Source organism: Suricata suricatta, chromosome 9, assembly GCF_006229205.1.
Source record: "Suricata suricatta isolate VVHF042 chromosome 9, meerkat_22Aug2017_6uvM2_HiC, whole genome shotgun sequence".
NCBI classification, from domain to species: domain Eukaryota; kingdom Metazoa; phylum Chordata; class Mammalia; order Carnivora; family Herpestidae; genus Suricata; species Suricata suricatta.
The window spans coordinates 68,642,755-68,663,122 of NC_043708.1; the positions used below are offsets into that span (position 1 = coordinate 68,642,755).

The 20,368-nt window shown below is 42.1% G+C and overlaps 1 protein-coding gene and 1 long non-coding RNA gene across 3 annotated transcripts in view; one reads left to right on the top strand and one right to left on the bottom strand.

Annotated features, from left to right (window-relative positions):
• Window positions 1-20,368, top strand: part of STXBP6 (syntaxin binding protein 6) — a 246,061-nt gene that overhangs the window by 79,816 nt on the left and 145,877 nt on the right. The gene's annotated exons all lie outside the window — the stretch shown is intronic.
• Window positions 169-20,204, bottom strand: LOC115301898. 2 transcript variants are annotated; one of them, XR_003913344.1, is made up of 10 exons: window positions 20,181-20,204; window positions 18,659-18,719; window positions 16,667-16,748; window positions 15,336-15,524; window positions 13,748-13,817; window positions 10,085-10,169; window positions 7,980-8,189; window positions 7,248-7,331; window positions 2,398-2,880; window positions 169-537 (listed from the first exon to the last, which is right to left on the bottom strand). It is a non-coding gene; the product is annotated as an uncharacterized LOC115301898 (long non-coding RNA). The 2 variants fall into 2 exon arrangements; XR_003913345.1 differs by lacking the exon at window positions 18,659-18,719 and having other exon boundaries at window positions 20,181-20,202.

Here is a 20,368-nt window from a genome sequence, read left to right on the forward strand (position 1 = left end):
GAAAACCAGCTATCCATTTTGAACAGGCAAGATTTGTCCAAATTAGGGCAACGTCTGCAGATAATATTTAACCACTTTCCAAGCAGTGTAAAAAGTTTAAAAAAAATTTTTTTTAGGGAAGAATATCCTAGTTTTCAAACCTTGCTAGCACACACATGTAAGCGTGAGTGTTGTGTGTATCCGGTGTATTTTACTGGTCTGTGTGTGTGTGAGTCTGGCAAATTTCACAACCGAGAGGGTGAGCCTGTGATCCGAAGAGTTACAGTTTTCAGAGCGAATTGCATGTCCTTTGGAGGAATCCAGAAAGATGTTGGAGCAGGGGAAGTAAGATGATCTTTCTTGGGTTATTTAGCTTTGATTGTGTAAGGAGAGAAATAATCTCTCCAGTTCATTCGTGCAGCCTCGGAATAGAATTTTAATGTTTCTCATTGGACTTCCCAAATGGCGTCTTGGATGGGGTGCAGACATTTATTTACTGAATACTTTGGTTATTTGCATTCTCAAAGCCTGGTTTCCACTTTTTCTTTTTGGCAATGCCTAAAATTAAAAAGACAGATAATATCAAGTGTTAGCAAGCATGCGGAAGAGTTTGAACTCTCATACTTTGCTGGTGGGAATGTTCACCAACTACTTTGGTGAACAATTTGGCAGTGTTTTGTAAACTCAAACATGCACTCTAACTCAACGACTCTATTCTTAATTTACCCAAGAGAAATTAAAAAAAACTAACATGTCCACATAAAGACATGTACATGGAAGTTGGTAACGGTCTCATTTATAATAACCAATAATCAGAACACAAGTGTCCATCTCCATGTGAATGAACAAATTATTTTCTATATGTAGAATACTCCCAAAGAAATGAATTGCCAGTACATGCAACAGCATGGATTACTCAAAAGCCATATGTTGTATGAAAGAAAAGAAAAGAATACATACTGTATGATTCTATTTATATGGAATTCTAGAATGGACAGAACTTAAGCTATAGTGACAGAAAGCCCATTGGTGGCTGACAGGGTTGGGGTCAAGGATTGACTGTAAAGGGGCATGAGGGAATTTTTTGTGACAGTGTAAGTGTTGCATATGTTGATTAAGATGATTGATTAAGATGATGGCTATTTGGGTGTATATCTTTTTCACAGCTTATCAAACTGTACACTAAAAATAGGTACATTTTATTATATGTAAATATATCAGCAAAGTCTATTTTTTTTTTAAAAAAAAACCTCTTACAGAGTCACTGGTGGGGTGATTGTAAGAATTTATTAACCTTCAGGGTGCCTGGGCTGCTCAGTCAGTTGAGCGTCTGACTCTTGGTTTCAGCTCAGGTCATGATTTCACACTTTGTGAGATCAACCCCTGCATCAGGCTCTGTACTGGCAGTGTGGAGCCTGCTTGGGATTCTCTCTCTGACCCTCCCCTGCTCTCTCTCTCTCAAAAATAAATAAATAAACTTAAAAAAAGAATTTATTAACCTTCTTATATCTCCAGCCTCCTCCTATAAGGACAGAAACTAGCCCTCTCCTTCTTATAAATGGAAGTTATCCTGGAGAGCCTTTTTGAGACCTCACACAGAAGCTGCTGTGTAGCAGGTAAACCTATGCTTGAATCTATATGATGTAAATGTCAGTGCATTCTAAGTGCCTTATAGCACCTGACACATTGCCAAGGACAGAAATACTATCCATTGTGTTTAAATAGAAGATGCTGTTTAAATTTGTGGCTTACTACATATCTGATTATACTTTAGACTTTAAAATTTAGAACTGTTAACTCATTCAAAGTATAACACAAGCTCCCCCACCCCAATAATTTCTGTGATTGGTTGCCCCTCCTGTGAAACTTGGGTCTATAAAACAAAACTAGAAACATGCTAAGAAGTTAAAAACCAGTTTATTAGTAGAGGCCCGTTAGCTACTGAACATTCCATAATGTCATGCCTAAAATCTATTTTCCCAATCCTGTTTTAATTCATATATTCAGTGCATAATGCTGGCCTTCACATCCATAAATGGATAAAAATCTTTCCTTGGCTGCTACTCATTGTCCCAATAAAAAGGAGTGTGAATAAATTTTAATTTTAGTGATTAATACATTCTTTTACCTCTTCTGTTGAAACAAAATCTTAATCTTTTGAAGATGATTTTAGATGTTTAGAGAGCAAAATTTTCTTATTTAAAAAAAAATATGTCTGAATGATCTTTGATGAAATAGCTTATGTGAATGGATCCCCAAGGAAGGTCATTACATGGAACAGGCTAGAAACTGGTCATACTGCTCTTCATCTCAGCGGTTACCATTCCTACATGTTCCTTAAGAATCATCTTGAAAACTTTTCAAAATCCAGATCTAGGTACTACCGCAGGAACACCCGCAGGGAATGGTAAAACTTACTGTATTTTGAACGTGTGTCATCTTGAAGATACTGAAGCCAAGGTTGAGAAGTTTCATAATGTTGGTGGGTTCTTCTCTGGGTTGCCCTGTTGGTATGCTTGACCTAACAGTACATTTTTTACTCCACTCTATCCAAAAAACACTTCATGGCCTTTTGTGTTTCATAACCATGTTCAACCCTCTGCAGTTTTCTGGCTTCATTTTATCCACTTGCCACATTCCTTTGGCATCTGAGGTTGTAGGATTCTGAACCCTTTGGAAATTTTATACCACATCTCATTCTTATGTCTTACATGTCATGTAGGAAGAAATTCAGGCTGTTAATAATCCAAATGGACACTTCAAGCATTTATGAGGGTTTGAGAGCATTCTTTTTTTGGTTGTTATTGGAATTAGGGTAAGCAAAGTTAATTGTCAGCAGGCTGGCATAGAAAAAATTCTTTTCATCCACTTTCTAATTCTGACTGGATCTCATCTCAAGGTCTGTAAATATTAGAAAAGAGAGATGGGAAGAATACAAGACAAATGAAATTTGACCTTGATGGAAATGATTCTTTTAGGAAAAGTGAGTTAACTTTCCAAGAGGTTTTTATCCAGGAAAATGAAAAAATCCACTCTGAACTCAGAGGTTTACAGACATATCCATAGTAAAAGAAGAAATACAAAACAACTACAATAAATATGTATTTATAATTTGTATAGAAGTAGTACATATTACTAAAACTGTGAATCTTTTAGAAAATTATGGAGAAAAATAAATATCATTAGTCTTATATATATTATTTCTTGTAATTCAAATTAATCCTCACAGCATCCCCATCATTGGGTATTATGGTCTTCATTTCACAGACAAAGGAACTAGTGTTCATCAGAATCCATGCCATCCCAGAGCCACCAGTTTGGAAGTAATAGACCGGGAAATCCACCCAGTCCTTATTACCCCAGTGGCCATGCTTGAACTGCCACAGTTCCTCATTTCTTCTGACTTAGGTCACAAGACGGTGTGGTTTAGAGAGGACTGTGTTTTGTTTTGTTTTAAGTTTATATTTTTTTATTTTGAGAAAGAGAGAACCAATGGGGGAGGAGCAGAGAGAGGGGGGACAGAGGATCCAAAGTGGGCTCTGTGCTGATAGTAGAGAACTTGGTTTGGAGTTCAAACTCACGAACCATGAGATCATGATCAGAGCCTAAGTTGGATGCTCAGCCAACTGAGCCACCAGCTGCCCCGAGAGGGCCATGTTTCAGGGAGTAGATTCCTCCCCAGTCCTTTAAAACTGGTAAGACATTGAACAGTTTTGACCTATAGTCTTGCTATAATTTTTGAGGTTATTGACTAATAGACTCTCCTGCATTTGTAATATGCATCAGGGTAAGTCTCTTCTCTCATTATTGTAGAGATTTAACATGTAAATCCAGCCATAAAACTTTAAGTAGCTCTTGAAGACAGTGCAATAAAAAAGTTATTTCTAGTGCCTTAATTATGATTCTTTCTAGATCCTCTTTTATTTTATAAAAATGAAGTATCCTCTATTATACTTTATATTGGGAATTTGGTTCTTTTGTGTACGTGCATAGACACATTTGATTAAAACATTTGTAACATTAATCCTTGGTTAGGTGGACTTAAAAGTAGAGAGAGGGTTTTCTGAAATGTCTTCTGGCCCAGTAGATTCTGCCACCAGGTCTTATTTAAAAAATTTTTTTAATGTTTTATTCATTTTTGATACAGAGAGAGAGACAGAGCATGAGAGGGGGAGGGGCAGAGAGAGAAGGAGACACAGAACAGGGAGCAGGCTCCAGGCTCTGAGCTAGCTGTCAGCACAGAGCCTGACGCGGGGCTCAAACCCACGAACGTGAGATCTGACCTGAGCCGAAGTCGGAGGCCTAACCGACTGAGCCACCCAGGTGCCCCCAGGTCTTATTTTAAATGACCTTCAGCATAGGAGTGCTTAGGTGGCTCAGTCAGTTAAGCATCCAACTTCAGCTCAGGTCATGATCTCACAGTTTGCGAGTTCGAGCCCCACATTGGGCTCTCTGCTGTCAGCACAGAGCCCACTTGGGATTCTCAGTCTTTCCCCTCCCCCACTTGCACTTTCTCAAAAATAAATACACATTAAACAATAAATAAATAGTAAATAACCTTTAGTACAGCACCTGCCATATACCTAACACATGATTCAGTGCTCAATACAATTAGGTTGGCACCACGCCTACCTTTGAATTCATGATAGTAATAATACTAGTAGTACTGATGGTATTAAGTTCCTATATGGGATGTGGTTCTTTGCTCTTTATATATATAACCTATTTAATCCTTACAGCAGTGTTACAAGGTAGATAACAGTACGGTCTTCATTTTGTAGATGAGGAAACTGAGCATTGAGAAGTAAATTAGCTTGCCCAAGATCAGCATATGGGGCAAGATCCCAAACGGGGATTTGAACCCAGGGAGTGTGATTGTAGGTCTGTAGCCCCTTAGGTGCTGTGTTTCCCCCACCACCCCACGTAAGAATTCTCTGAGAGAGAAAGTCTCAAACCAACCTTCTTTTCTTACCCCCCTTACACAACTTCAGTGATAATCATGTCTTGCTATTACTCCACTTTCCTACAGGTTTTGGCCTTGGTTGGTCTTGGCTGGGTGGCGACAGTCCTCTATGCCAATAACCTGACTCTTCATAAAGCCTATCTGAATGACAGCGGATGTACTTGACTCTTAGAGAAAATGCATTTCCCGGGGGAGTTCTGAGAGGCGCCTGACAGAACACTGCCTTGTAGGCACTTGTTTTGTTCAGTTATGTAATAGAAAAAAGTGGATGCCTTCAAAGTTTTTTTAGAGCTTCCTTAATGGTTCTAGAGCTCTTCCTGTGAAAACTGGTGGCAATAATATGTGTGTCTTCTAAAGCCTGGTGAACAGGAGATGCCAAAAATGGATAACTAAGCCCTTCACGGGTATTATCTCAAGTAATCCTCACGACGGTCTTGTGACATGGCTTCTGCCTTGCAGATGAAGCAGCGGAGGCTTGAAGTGGGGGTAAGCGCTCCGTGCAGGCCCAGAGCCTGAGGGCGATGGGCTGAGCCGCCCCTCTGGGCCCATCTCCGTGCACAGTGGGCGTGCTTGTTCGGCTGTTTTCTAGGATGGGGCTGGGTCTGAAACAGCACTCTCCCCTTCCTTAGAAACAATGTGGCAGCATTCCTTGATTGAGCAAAGCGTTTTCATCTCTGAGGGTTTAGAGGATATGCTGTCAACCACTTGAGCTTTTCTAGTGGTTTAGCACGCCAACGGAGTTTTCTTTTTCCATTCTCTCATGTATGCGTTCCAGTACTAAAGCCAGATGGAAACAAGGGAAAACTCTTGACAGAGGCTAGTGCCAAAACATTTCATTTAAAAAGGAAACTCCATCTGTGTGCTCTCCTACCACACAGCCCACTGTTAAGAGCAGGAATTTCACAGCTGATTCAGTTATGTTCACTTTGATTGATATTGACTAATTGCAAAGGTAGAGCAAGCGTTGGTTAGGGAGAGGGCAGACTGAAGCAGCTCTCCTTCTGGAACGTGGCTGGCAAGGCCCTGTGTACCTAGCAGCCCCCGACCAAGAAGGCAGGATTGTAATCCATGCAGATGCCTTGTTTGGTGGTGGTGGTTATCTGTTACCACTTAAAAAAATTTTTTTAGGGGCGCCTGGGTGGCTCAGTGGGTTAAGCGTCCGACTTCGGCTCAGGTCATGATCTCACAGTTCATGGGATCGAGCCCCAATTCAGGCTCTGTGTTGACCAGTAGCTCAGAGCCTGGAGCCTGTCTTCAGATCCTGTGACTCTTCTCTCTGACCCTCCTCTGCTCACGCTGTCTCTTTCTCTCTCTCAAAAATAAAAACATAAAAAAAATTTAATTTTTTTAATGTTTATTTTTTTTGAGAGAGAGAGAGAGAGAGAGAGAGAGGGAGGGGGCAGAGAGAGAGAAAGACACAGAATCTGAAGCATGCTCCTGGCTCTGAGCTGTCAGACCAGAGCCTGACACGGGGCTCGAACCCACAAATGATGAGATCATGACCTGAGCTGAAGTTGGATGTGCACCTGACTCAGCCGCCCCTCAGTTACTGCTTTTCGAGGTCAGTGCTCTTTGCTGTCGTATTACAAGGTGAAGATCATCAGAATTTCACTGGTCAGCAGTTGTAGTCAGAGGCGCCCTGGGATGCTACCAGTCACTGTTGCTCCCTGTTTTCTTCTAGCCCAAAACAGTTACAAAGCACAGGCTTAGGTATAAGACTGATGTAGGGCAAATTACTGGCTGTATTAACTCCTTGAGACTCAATTTTCTCATCTGTAAAATGGAAAATTATATATATACATATCCATCCATCCCAAGGACTTTTTGAAGATAACTGAACTATATAGGTGTGTGTGTAAGGTCTACAGCTTTGAGTAAATGATCTTGTCAAAATCTTGTCATTATCTTGTCATCAAATGGGACATCCACTGGTTCTTACCCGACAAAGCTAATTCATCTGCAGTTTAGAAAATGTCTTAATACATGTCAGTGACAGGCTTCTGTGACCCACATCATGTGAGACAAAAAACCAACCCAGAATTGCCTTGGCAGTTTCTTCCCTCCTTGTCCATACGTCTTCCCCTTCCCCTCCCCTCTTTGTCCCACCCCTGCTAGGGATCTCACACTCATCCTGACTCCCGATTCCTAAACCAAACTCCTCTTAATCTGTGTTCCAAAATTATCGTGCACACACCCCCAGCTAGAAATGGGGGGGAGGGCAGTGCACATCACATTTCTGTTTCTGAGAGTCTAAAGACTTCCATTCTGATTTCATGGGTATTTGTACCGTGCTGGATATACTTACTAGATGCTGAAGTTGTTGTATTGAGGCCTCTTTATCCAACTTTGTGAGGAGTTAGAACTGGCTCCGTTGATGGAGTTCCTGTCCCTGAAATGGGAGATGTTATTTTCCTACATCTACCTTCAGTGGATCAAAAGACAAATTGAAACAAAATAAAACAAAACATTCTCTAGGGTCAGTCAAGTGCACTTTAAGCAAACAGCAGAAGTGGGAGAGGCTGGTACAAACGCCTGTGGACCCAGCTTTTGAGCCCAGATCAGGTTCTTATTTGCCCAAGTCTTTCCTGTTACCCTTCCTTTAGAGACAGAGAGAACAAATATGCGTGATACTCATATCCCAGAATCCATCCCAGTTACAGCTGTGCTACACCCTATGCAGGATTTTCCACAAGAAACTACATAAATAACCACAAGGACAGTGAGGTTTCCAGGTTGTCGAGTACCATGAGGAATAAATGACCAGTTACTGTGCTCTGAACTTGAGCTCATTTCTCCCCGGCCTCCCGTGTCATATTTGTAATAGCACGTAACTTAGTATTGCTGGATTGTTTGTCAGTTTGCTTTCTGTTTGCCTCCCCAGACTCCCGGCCCCTAGAGGGTAGGGGCCGTGTTCTAGACGCCTCTCTGTCCCAGGTGGAATGGATGAGCACCTGGGCGGGGATGGGGGTGGGGTGGGGGTGGGGGTGGGGTGGGGGTCAGGCATATTCCAGCCTGCTGAGACTGCATAAGGACTCACCTTCTGGGGTGGAGCTCTGGGCTGGGAGGCCACACATTTACTCTGGGTTTTATCAGCTGGAACTGGTTTGGTTTGGCTCTTCTTTTTTTTTTTTTTTTTTTAACTTGCTGTTATTCACCCAAAGATGCTGCCGGGTGGTCTTTTTTTTTTCATCTTAGAATTCATCAGGTTGCTGAGCAGGAATTTTTATTCTACCTATCAGTCCAGTTACTGGGAAAAAAAGAATACAGATTTCCCTGATTTATTCAGGCGTTTAGAATCCTCTAAAATGAACAATTTATAAATGATTCCATCGTAATGTACAGTGCGAAGCTATTATCTCCAATTTGTGAAGTACCTGAGTGTTTCTCCTGAAGAGAGTTCATATTATAGAGGAATAAATGACCATTTAATGGCATTGAATTTATCAAAACTTCCTCTGCTCTTTTCTTAAAGGACTCAATTTCAGTTCTACATTTCCTTAAAAAGGGCTTTCAAGGGAAAAATTGGAAACTGTTTTTATTAAAACTCTCTGAGAATATTCATACTGCCCTCCCCCCACACTTACACCCTTTTAGCTCAGATTCTTTTCATCCACCACATATGGGTCCCACGGGGCTTAGGTTGTAGACTGTGTGCCCAACTGCCATTTCATTGTGTGTATTCAGTTTAACAAATCACACTGCTCTCAGAAGCCTAGGGGCTCGGCGAGTGGGCCTGAGATGGCAAGGCTATGCCCAGCCTTGATTCCCTGAGATCTAAGAGAATTGAGAATGGCCCTCCCTGTTTTTCCAGCTAATATGAGTAAGCAGCAGTTATCTAAGTTTTTATTCAGGTCCGAATCCTTTCCTTCTTGTGGATAAGTAAGAGTCAACTGTGTTTTTGGATCCATGAATGTTTAAGTATATTTCTCCTAACAAATGTACATATGTTCTTTATCAGAAAAGAAAGTACCACTGATGAAAGAAAGAAAAAAAGAAAAAGAACGAACGAATTAACAATGGGGGGGGTTCTGAGTGGCTCAGTCCATTAAGCATCAGACAATTCTTGATTTTGGGTCAGGACATGTCGGGGTCCGTGCTAACAGTGTGGAGCCTGCTTGGGATTCTCTCTCTCCCTCTCTCTGCCCCTCCCCAGTGTGTGCTCACATGCGCGCTCTCTGTCTCTCAAAATAAATTTTTAAAAAAAGAAAAACAATGGGAAAAATAATGATTGTAGCTTTTCAGCTTCATGGTTTTTAGTATTCTTCCCCTCTATAACATTCTGTTTTGTCCTCTATTTTTCACTTAGCACAGTAACAAAAACTTTCATTTATTATCCACTCTTTGTAAAGATAATTTTAATGGATTTTTGAGTGCCATAGAGTATTTTTCCATTTATCTGTTGCTGCATATTTGTTTTTTCAATTGTCACAGTGAGAAATAAGGGAATTGGAACTTGGTCTTGCCTTTATTTTATTTTATTTTTTGGTAATACCCATCTTATAGGTGAGGACATTGAGAATCACACAGATACTTGTCAGAGGAGCCATGCACCTTGCCAGGGATGGTAGGAGATCACTGGACCCCAACACCATGCTCCACTCAGGGCTCTGTCATGGACCAGCATGAGCTTATTTCAAAACCCAGGTCTGGGGGCGTCTGGGTGGCTCAGTCGGTTAAGTGTCCAGCTTCGGCTCAGGTCATGATCTCACAGTTCGTGGGTTCGAGCCCCGCATCAGGCTCTATGCTGACAGCTCAGAGCCTGGAGCCTGCTTCAGATTCTGTATCTCCCTCTCTCTCTGACCCTCCCCTGCTCATGCTGTCTCTTAAAATAAATAACTTTTTTAAAAATTAAAAAAAAAAAACCAAGTCTGCCAGAACTCCTTGAGAGTAAAGTATCCTATTGCACTTTGTGTGCTTAATGACAGGTTAACCATACCTGTGATGTGATATGTAACCAAGTTCTAGATCAAGTTCTCTTTGTACATATGATGACTGCTTCCATTAGGGCTAGGGCATTATTTGATTTCCATATGCATTTACAGATCTATGTGCTCACGTGTGTGTGTGTGTGTGTGTGTGTGTGTGTGTGTATTTGTATGTGTACGTTTACAGAGAAAGAGAGGAAGAAGGTATTCGTCTTACCTATAGTCAGACCTAATGCACCTTAAAAGAGGCAGTTCCTTCATCTTTTTTGGTCTGGTTCACTTATGAATTCATCAGACATCTTCTGTTGTTGTTGGATGAGGAATGGGAGAAGTGGTAAATGTCAAACAAACATACTCATGCTGTTTTTCTAGGTCAGTGCATTTCATTAATGATTCCCATTTGATTCCCAATTTATCAGATCACACATTTGGACCTATAGAGCTAATAGGCTGAGGGAAGTGAACTTCTTAGGAAGTTTTCTTTTATAACTGTGCAATTTTAAGTCTACAAGAATCTTTAGTCATCCCCAAAGTCAAACACCAAGTTTCACATGGAAAATGAGGCCCAGAGCAGGTGGATGGCTTGCCTGATATGGAACAACTATAATAAAGCAAAAGAAGGACAGCAACATGCTTAGATCTTCTTTCCAGTGTGGTTTTTGGCCTTGGGACCCACTCTGATGGAAGCGGATTAGATGAGAAAGATGGGTTCATGGTTAAGCTGAATTTGAGCTACACCTCCGTGCTCATTCCTTTTTACGTCACTATGGGAACAGTTTACACCACTTACTCCTGGAAGGGGCCTGTCGGCTCCTGATCAGGCAGGTGGTGGTGCCTCTTCTTCTAGGGTTTGAATGTTATAAGGAACTGGGCATGGGCTCAGGGGTGAAGGCCAAGTGTTTAGTCTTACCCTGCTTCTCTGTCACTTCCTATGGGCATGGGGCTCCATAAAGTGGAGAGTGACCAGTGAGAGTATTTGAGGGGAAAGGCCAAAATGCCATTGTCTCTGAATGTGGTACACCACCCAATCAACTGGGTTGAGAGGAAAACAATAGAATTTCTATTTAAAATATAATTGTTTTCTAATTTATATATTTCATGTATGCTTGTAATTGCCAAGTGCTCTATGCATATGCTGGCAGTTAATACTCGTACATATTTTGTTGAGAGAATGCATAGTCACAAGTGGTTGGAGAGCCCCAGCTAGAGTTCTGGGGGATGGAAACCTTTGCTACAGTCTTACCAGTGGACTGTAATCTGTTCGAAAATCGCTAGCTTTTAGAGGCCGTTGCCCAAAGCAGTAAGCATATTAACTGCCCTTTGGAATCAGCCTCATTCCCACTCGCTGGCCCCCAACACACCCCTAGTCATTCCATGGCTTCTGCAAGGTAGAGAGCCAGCCAGCTGCTGTGTGAACTAAGTATCCTAAGGGGCGAGGAGCCTGTCACAGTGCTCAGTACTTGGTCGTTGTGAGAGCTCTCCTTTTGGAACCTGAAATGTGGCCAAAACAGTTATTTGTTTCACTTTTAATACTAGGTTTGATTTGGACTAGATGTAAACATTTGTGACTTGCTTTTAGTCTGCTAACATCAGGTTGAGCCTGGTTTATTTAGTTCTGAAGCTTCTTGGCCTTTTGTACTGTTTAAAACAGGGAAACCTACATTTCCTTTCTGGACCTGATATTTATTGATTCATCCAGGGGAGCCTTGTTCTTTGCTGATATAGCAAAGTTCTTGGTTCCCCTGTGAGCATTTCTGTTGGAGCTAGTGCATTTCCTTGTTTGTACATAAGTGTTTTTCTTCATCAGTGGTTATACTTCGTATATAAGAGTTATATAGACCATTTACTCAGGGCACAGTTATGCCGACCTTCTTTGGGAATGAAATTTTTTGAACTTAAATTCAAATACTGTACTAGCTCTATAAAAGACATTGAAATGTACCACATAAATCACAACACTGCCCTTTCCTTGGAAATTTGGAACTATTGAAAAGATCACTTTTGATTTTAGAAATAACCCAGCTCTGAGATTGGATTTGATTTTCTGTGTGTGTTTCAGAGATTATCTTTACGCCTTTCTGTATTGCTCCTCTCACTTCACATATCCTGATCAACTACTGTTAGGTACTAATCTCCTTTGCTTCTCAGAGTCTCTTTTTGCAGCCCATCGTGGTTGGCCACTGTTCCCTCACTCTGAAATCACTTTCTCCTCTACCAACACAGTCCCTCCACAGTGATCTGTTAGAAAAACAGTACCATTTACGAAACCTTTTAAAGATTGGCATGTAATTGCAATACCTTCCCTGAGGGCATTCATATTTGCAGAAAGTGGCATCCCCTCTAAAACTAGTGGTGATAGTAACATGGAGAGCATTTATTGAGCACTTACTACCACCATTATATATCTTGTCAGATCATTGTATCTGGGGTTGACACACGCCACTGTGATAAACGGTAAACACCCGGGCATCCTGTTTTGATCATTACTCCATAGTGTTTATTTCCTTATGTATCTGTTGGAAGCATTCATTTGTGCAGTGTTGATACTTAAGGACTCTTGCTTGTAACCTTTTTCTACAGTGACAGTTTTTACCTTGACTTTTAGAGATCAGCCTGCTAAATGGACTTTGGTGTCATTTAACTTGGCTACTGTTGGTTTTTGTGTTTTAACAAAGAGTGTTAACAGAAAAAAAAATGCAACTTGACACTTAGGAGACTTCCATTACTCATTTTCATAAACCAACTTACTAACAACCAAGGGCATTTCACATCTTGAATGCCTCCTTCAGTTTCAGAAACTGCATTTGTGGTGGGGTTTTTTTTTTGGGTTTTTTTTTTAATGACTGTTAGCCAGCCTTCCAGATAAAATTCACTGGCTGTAAGACTGTGACATGATAGGGATCTTTTTGCCAAGATTTTTCTACATAATATTTCAAACTCACTTCCTTCCAAAATCTAGTTTTATTTTGAGCTCCAGTTCAACTTTGTGAATGTCGAAGTCAGAGGAAGAAAGGAATCTTCTTCTCCATAAAATGAGTTCTTTGAATCTGGACTAGAAAGACTTTGCAGGTCACAAGCAAGGGGAGAGTTCTGCAGAAATGAGTTTAAATTTCCCTGTGACCAGTTTAATTTTTGCCTAAAGGTAAGAAGAGGATGGTGGTACTTGAAGCCTTTTGAGGGTGCAGCACTTGGCATTATACAACGTAGTTATAGTGTCGTAAATACTTTGGCCTGTGCAGTCTTAAACATGGGATTTGGACTGGAATGATTTACTTAGACTGGTGAGTTGGCTTACTCTAATTTTAGCCTAATCTCATGAGCCCAATTAGAACTTTCAAGTTTGGCTTTTATGAGAGATGCTTTGGAGGGCATCATTTTCCTAAATGCCAAATGGGTCTTGAAACAATGAGAGTTCTGTGTGCACGCTGACGAGTCTGGTAGACTGTATTGGTGAGAAGTTGCAGAAGCCCTTCTGATAGGAGGCCCTCGTTCGTCATATATAGAGTAACAAGTGGGGAAGACGTAGGCCCAGAAGTGGCCAATCAAGTGATAGTCCTGTGTACATAACCTATGCTTCTTCATTTCCACCATCAAAGTGATCAGAAGTAACTCAGCTTAAGGGCAAAGGCTTTGGAGCCAGAAAGAAGTGTGGCCTTGAATCTGGGCTCTCCTGACTAGCTATGGGAGCTGTATAATCTAGAGAGAACCACTTGGCCTCTCTGAGCCTCAGTGATCACTAATGCAAAATGATTACAGATATCTGTCTTGGAGGACTATTGTGAGGCCTAAAAAGATTATGGGGGACACATCCATAAACAGCCGTGCTTGGCCCAGAATATAATAAATGCTTAATAAATGTTCATTTCCTCATCATCCTCACCTGACATTTGAAAGCATTCTTCCAATGGTGACAAGGATTGAGAGTCATCAGTCGCCTGTCAGAGACTGAACTAGAAAAGGCAAGAAAGCAACTGGTGACTGCACATTCCTCAAAGAGGAATTGAAATTCTCTGGACGGGCTAAAGATGGTTTCTAGTCCAAGGAACTTGACACGCATTGGGAGCCTGATTGCAAGCTTTGTCACTGCCGTATTGGCTTGTATGAAACGATTCATTGTAAAGATGGAAATTACTCATCTTTTCTGAAGAGCAAATGAGCAACAAGCTAATGGAGTTTGAATTGAAAGCGAGAAGGCTGAATACTCAGTGTCATTAGATATGCAGGAAGGTGTTGGTGTGGGAAAGGGCAGGACGGGTGTCAGACACAGCTCTATTTGGGTCTCAGCCATATCCCTTTCTAGCTGTGGCCAGAGAATGCAGCTACCCTCTGTCAACCACTTTCCTCACCTAGACAATAGGGACAACTCAGACTTCACAGGCCTAGTGTGGAAATTAAATGAAGCCACCTGTAAAGAGCCTGGCACACCCAGGCCTCAGCAAGTTCTGGTTGACACTTAAGCACAGAATATGGGGGCTCCTGCAAAGTGCAGCTCCATCCTTCGATTGCTGAAGAGCCCCAAAAATACACTGACTGCTTAAGCAGCAGTAGGTTTGGGGAAGAACGCAGCGGGAAGCACATCTGACTACTTTATGGCTGTGTTCCCTGTTGATCCCCGCCAGAGTGCCGTGGCCCTGACCTCAGCATGAGTGCTTGACCTGTTACGAGCTGAGTTTCAGCATTGTGTTTTGAAGGCATGGTCAACCGGCGTGTTACCAAAACAAAGCACACGGACCCTCGCCCACTTGTTAGTGTGAATGTTTGTTCTGTTTTGTTTTTAAGCTGCTATCCTGTCAGTTTTTCTTTTCTTAAAATGCCTTTGTTTGGGTGGCGAGCCTTACACTCCAGTGGGCAGCAGGCAGCTTTCGCAGGTTCATACTCAGGGATGGCTTTAAGCTGTGTGTTCAGTCCCCAAAGAGCCTGGATTCCCTGCAATTTGATAACATGTTAAAGAAACTTCTGGAAACCAATTTCTGGTTTCTCCATATTCACTTCTGTGCAAATCAAGGCCAGTCATTTGGATTTACTTCTACCATTAAATGCTGTAAAAGCCAAAGGCTGCATCTGCGGACTTAGTCTGTAGCCTGCCAACTGTGCCCCTCGCTAGGTGGCTCTCCCTTCATCCCTGCAGGCAGTGGCAAAGCCCGCTCCTGCCACTGTGCTGTGAACTCCTTCCCGAGATCTTACTCTTTTCTATGTAACTCCAGTCTTCTCTAAGGTGCACTGATTTGTTTCTCTTCTTTGACTCCCATGACCAAACACCTAGTGCGTTATGTTTTCTTCATGTTCAATTACTCAGGTGTTTGCCAGTTGGAAATTAAATTCTCCTGTACTTTTGGATATGCATGGGCACACGTAGCCAGTAGCTGTAATATGTAGTGGGAAGAAGAGTTTGGGCCCTGGGATCACCCAGACTGAGGTTTGAATCTCTCACTGACTACCAGCTGTGTGATCTTAAGTCGGTTACTTACCCTCTCTCTGCTTTAGTTTCCTCAGCAATAAAGCTGAGTGTTTGGTGTGGTTCAAAGGTTAGAGTGAATATGCATGAAGCACCCGGTGTATTTCCTAGCACATAGCAGGTGCTGTTGAAAGGAAGCTGCTGCTCCTGTGGTCGCTGTCTCCTGGCTGTTCGCCCAGCTGGTGTAGAGCCCCGGCGCTCTCTGTGGAGAAGAACTTGCTAAAACAAGCAGGGCCAGACCCTCAGGTCCTGGGCAGGCTGACGCATGCTGCGCCTCGAGGAGCACTTTCAGACTCCGTCACCATGGCCACCGACTGCTCACCATGGGCCTTAGGCCCATATCGCTTCCACTGAGGACTATGACTCCCCAGTTTCACTTTGCCACTTGGGCTTGAATGTCCCAAATTGTTCCTGGTGGTGAGAGTTCTGTGCTCTCAGTTCGCCCTGCAGTCATGCCCAAAGTGGCCACGGCACTGACATTCCAACCTGTTTGTCCTCATCAGCAAAGGAGGCACCAGGATGCAGAGCCAGATCAGGAAAAGGTGATAAACCTTAGGGCTTCTCCTTCCCACTAGTGTGGTGAAGATGGAGAAGCCATAACAGGTTGAATGGCTGTCATGGCAGCTGGAGCAGAAGAAGCTGGATACATGGCTTGTGCAAGCTTTGGCATCAGACCTGGGACCCCCTGAGCAGGTGGGATAGTGGCCCCATGGAGATGGATCACTTTAACATCTGTCTACAGGGCACACCACTAGTCCTCTGACTGTTTGGAATGGGGTGGCCTCCTAAGGAATTCCATGCCCTTCGCCGTAATTGCTGTAGACCAATAACTGAGCATGAAAGAATGTTCAGATGGAGACAAAAATGCAAATAGCTAACATTAACTGAACACTTATTATATGGCAGTTACTAGACTTAGCAGCTACATGTAGGATCTGATTTAACCCATTTATACCCCCCACCCCCACCCAGAGAGGCATGTGTGTTTGCTAACCCCCTTCCTCAGATGCGGAAGGTGAGGTGTTGGGGAGTTTCACTAACTTGCCTCATGTCACAGAGCCAGTAAATCCTGGAGCAGTGATTTCAGCCAGGTCCTCCATCATTAGAGCCTGAGCACCAAACCTCCATGCCTGGACAGAAGTGTTTACGAAAGCCTTTTCTTTCTGGGTCAGGCTGTGTCCCAGTCTTCAGTTCTCTCTCACCAGAAGCTAAGGGACACTATTGATCCTTTTTCTTAGCATCACTGTGGCACTGTCCTGTAGCAACCTCACTTTATAGGAAATATGACCCATATTCTCCCTGGTGGTGCACTGCAGTGGGAACCAGACAGCACGGGCCTCTTACCATTCAGGTCATGCACGTTGCCCAGTCCGTGTCTGTGGTCACACCAGGGTCAGCTCACATTCAGGTCTTTGTGCTTCTTTGACTTAGTGAAAGGCAATGGTGAACAGGTTAGCAGAGCGGGGAGTGTTGGCACCTTATACACCAACGGCTAATGCAGTACTCTGTTCCCCAGAGCCCTGGCTGCACTGCCTCAAGGGACTTTTCTCTGAAATGCTTTTTTATTAAGCATGTAGGGCTCTACTCAGATGAGCCTTCTTTACCTGCCTGCGGTCCCCCTCCATCATGCAGAACAGTTCAGGATTTCTGCAGCTGCCCCCCGCCCCCGCCTCGCTTAACCAAACCCATTTTAAGACAAAATAGAAACACAACAGTGCTACTCATTAGGTCCCACACTCTGTAAAATGAAATTTTATGTCCCCTGGTGTCACCTTAGCTAAGGAGCTGGAATAATCTTACAGGATTCTAGAACCCCTCACACACATGCCAGAGATGTTAGGTGAGCCTGTTTTCTGTAGAAAAGTACTGGTCACTTTCATCTCTGATGGTGGGTGACCAGCTCCATGTCCCCCTTCTTCTGGTGAGCTGGCAGCCCCTGCAAGGATCCTCAGCCCACCCTGGGAGCTCTCTCTTCCACCCCCCCCCCCAGTGCCACCCACACCCCTCCCAGGAAGAGCAAGTGGTACTTATCACTGTAACATTTGCAGGTACCTAGCCTTTCCTATGTCCATTTTGAAGAAGATGCTGACCTCAACTATTAGTGTCAGCACCTCTGACCCTTACGGCCATTTAGCCCGAGTCGGTTTTATTCATCCGTTCAGTAAATATTTATTGAGATCTTACGTGGACAAATATAAACATAACTGCTTGGACAAATATAAACATAACTGCTTTTGCAGCATTTAAGTGGTGGAGAGAGAGTGCCATCAATTAAATCATCAACTACAAAATACAGAGTTGATTTCTCTGAAGGAGAGCACAGAGCACAGCTTAGTGTCTTCAGCAGGAAATGGGTGGCAAATTCAGATGTGCGGGTTGGAGAGGAGTTCACGGGTGTTGCTGGAAAGCAGGTGGGCACAACAGGGCCTACAGGCAGGCACTGCTCCCTGCAGCGGAAGACAGCAGGACAACTTGAAAAATGGAAGGCCCCTAATGACTATAGCATAGCACACAAAGGGTGACTGAGGGACATTGGAGTAAGCCTGAATATATGCCCACGTCCTCGTGCCAGGAACCTGTTAATTTTACCTCATTTAGGAAAAGCGTCTTTACAGATGCAATAAAATGAAGCACTTTGAGATGAGATTGCCCTGGCTTATCTGGTGGGGTTTAAATAACATCACATGTGTCTTTAGAAGAGCACCAAAGGGAGATCAGACACACAGAGGAGACCGCGTGAAGACAGAGGCAGAGGAGATTGGGTGACGTGGCCACAAGTCAAGGAGTGTTACCAGCCATCAGAAGCTGGAAGAGGCCAGGAACAGAGTTTTCCCAAGAGCCTGTGGCAGGACCACAGCCTACTGTCATGGCGGCTTTGGACTCTGGCCTTCAGAATGTGAGGAAATAAACTTAGGTTGCTTTAAGCCACTCAGTTTGTGATAATTTATTGTGACAAGCACAGGCCATTTCCCTCTAACATTCTTTGTTACCAAAGATTTTCGAGATTTCAACGAGCCCATTCCTTTTGACCCAAAGGAATGCCAGATGAGGTACAAAATACTCTGTCAGGAGTTTAGTGGAAATTCAGGCAGGAACATGTGTATATATTGAATGCTTTGCATATGCTCACAAATATATGAAGAAATACAGTATGTTTGGGGGTATCTTTTTATGCTTAGGAGCTTTATCATGTGGTTTCCTCCTCTAAGCCAGAATGCCCCATGGTCACATCTTTTCTGGTTTTGCTTGTTGGACAAAATACGTTGAGAGCATTAAGCAAACTAAGAGGGAAAATAGTCCTTTCTCCACCTGTGTTCAGTTAGAAGAGGTACTTACCTGGTTCCTAATGTAATTTTCCCCCTCGAATAACAATACTGTAACATCCTTCAACCTAGAACTTTAAAGAGAGTTTTAATTGTGGGGTTGGGGCTATGTTGTCATGATTCAGAACATTAATTCTGCTTGCAGAGCATGAGTAGTTACATTTCTGCTACTTCAGATTCAGTTTTTTCTAGAATACCTCAAAAAGAGAAATAGAAAATGATATTTGGTTTAACATCCTTCACATTTGCATTTAGCTGTGTGAAATTTTAGGAGTGAACTTTATGGAAGTTTAGAAAAGGTTTATGGGAAAAGGCCATACTAATAACAGGCATATATAATAGATGATGACTATGCTTATGCTGACGTGTATTAACTATGTGCATTTACTTCAATAGGCCACTTGATCTAGAGGCTTGACATAAGCTTATTATTTGTCTTAATGGAGTTTTCCAAGTATTTAATGTTTTTTAAATCTTTTTATGGAAAATTATAAATCGGCAACAGTAGAGAGAATAGCGTAGTAAACCCCATGTGCCCATTGTCCAGTTTTGACAGTTAACTCACCTGGCTAGTCATACTGCATTTATTTCCCATCTGCTTCCTCTCCCTGAATTATTCTTGTGTAAATCATCTAGTTTCATCCTTAAATATTTCCATATGTATATATTTAAAAGACAGAGACTTCTAAAAAGCACAAATTACCAACATCACAACAACAAATTCCTTAATGTGATCAGATCAAGTCAGTGTTGAACTTTCCCAATTGCCTCTTGTATATTTATCTCTGATATATAAGAATTCAAAGAGTATAAAATTTTGAATGAACTGTACATATAATTAATAGATATAAATAGATATTTTTTACAGTTCAAATTTTTACACTCTGAATTATACTATAAATAGATACATATATCTATAGATATATGTATAAATATATACATACATATAAATAAATATACATAAGACAATACTTCATACATACACATATGTGTGTGTGTAGAAAATTCTAATTAGAATCCACATAAGGCATAGATGGTACAATTGATTGCTAATCTCTTAATTTATTTATATTTACATAGCGAAACACATACGAATTCTAAGTGTACAGCTCAATGAATTTTCACAATGGGAACACTTCTGTGTAACCAGCACCCAGATCAAGAAACCAAGCACTACCAACTCCTGAGAAGCTCCCTGCATCCTTCCTACAATACCCTCCCCCTCAAGGATAACCATTGTTTTGGTTCCTGGCACCATGGATTAGATTTGCCTGTCTATGAAGTTTACATAAATGCAATCTTAGGGTATGTGCTAGTTAGTACATGGCTTACTCCGGTTAATACTTTTTGTAAGATTGGTTCACCCCTGTTGCATGTAGCTGTAATTTGTCATTCTTGTTACTAAATAGGATCCTGTTCTAAATATTGTACTACAGTTATTCTGTTTTTATCAACATCTAGAATTCCAGGTTTTGGTTACTACAATAGTGCTGCTAGGAATATTTTTGTACAGGTCATTTGGTGACTATACTTACACATTGCTTTTAAGTGTATACCAAGGTCAAAGAGAATATATGTCTTCAGCCTCAGCATATAATGCCAAACAGATTTCTGAGAAGTGGTATCAATTTGCATTTTCACCAGGAATGTGTAGAGTGCCAAGTGCATCACACATGTAGTCATTATTAAGTATAAATTAATTCATAGGCGAGGAATGTTGCTG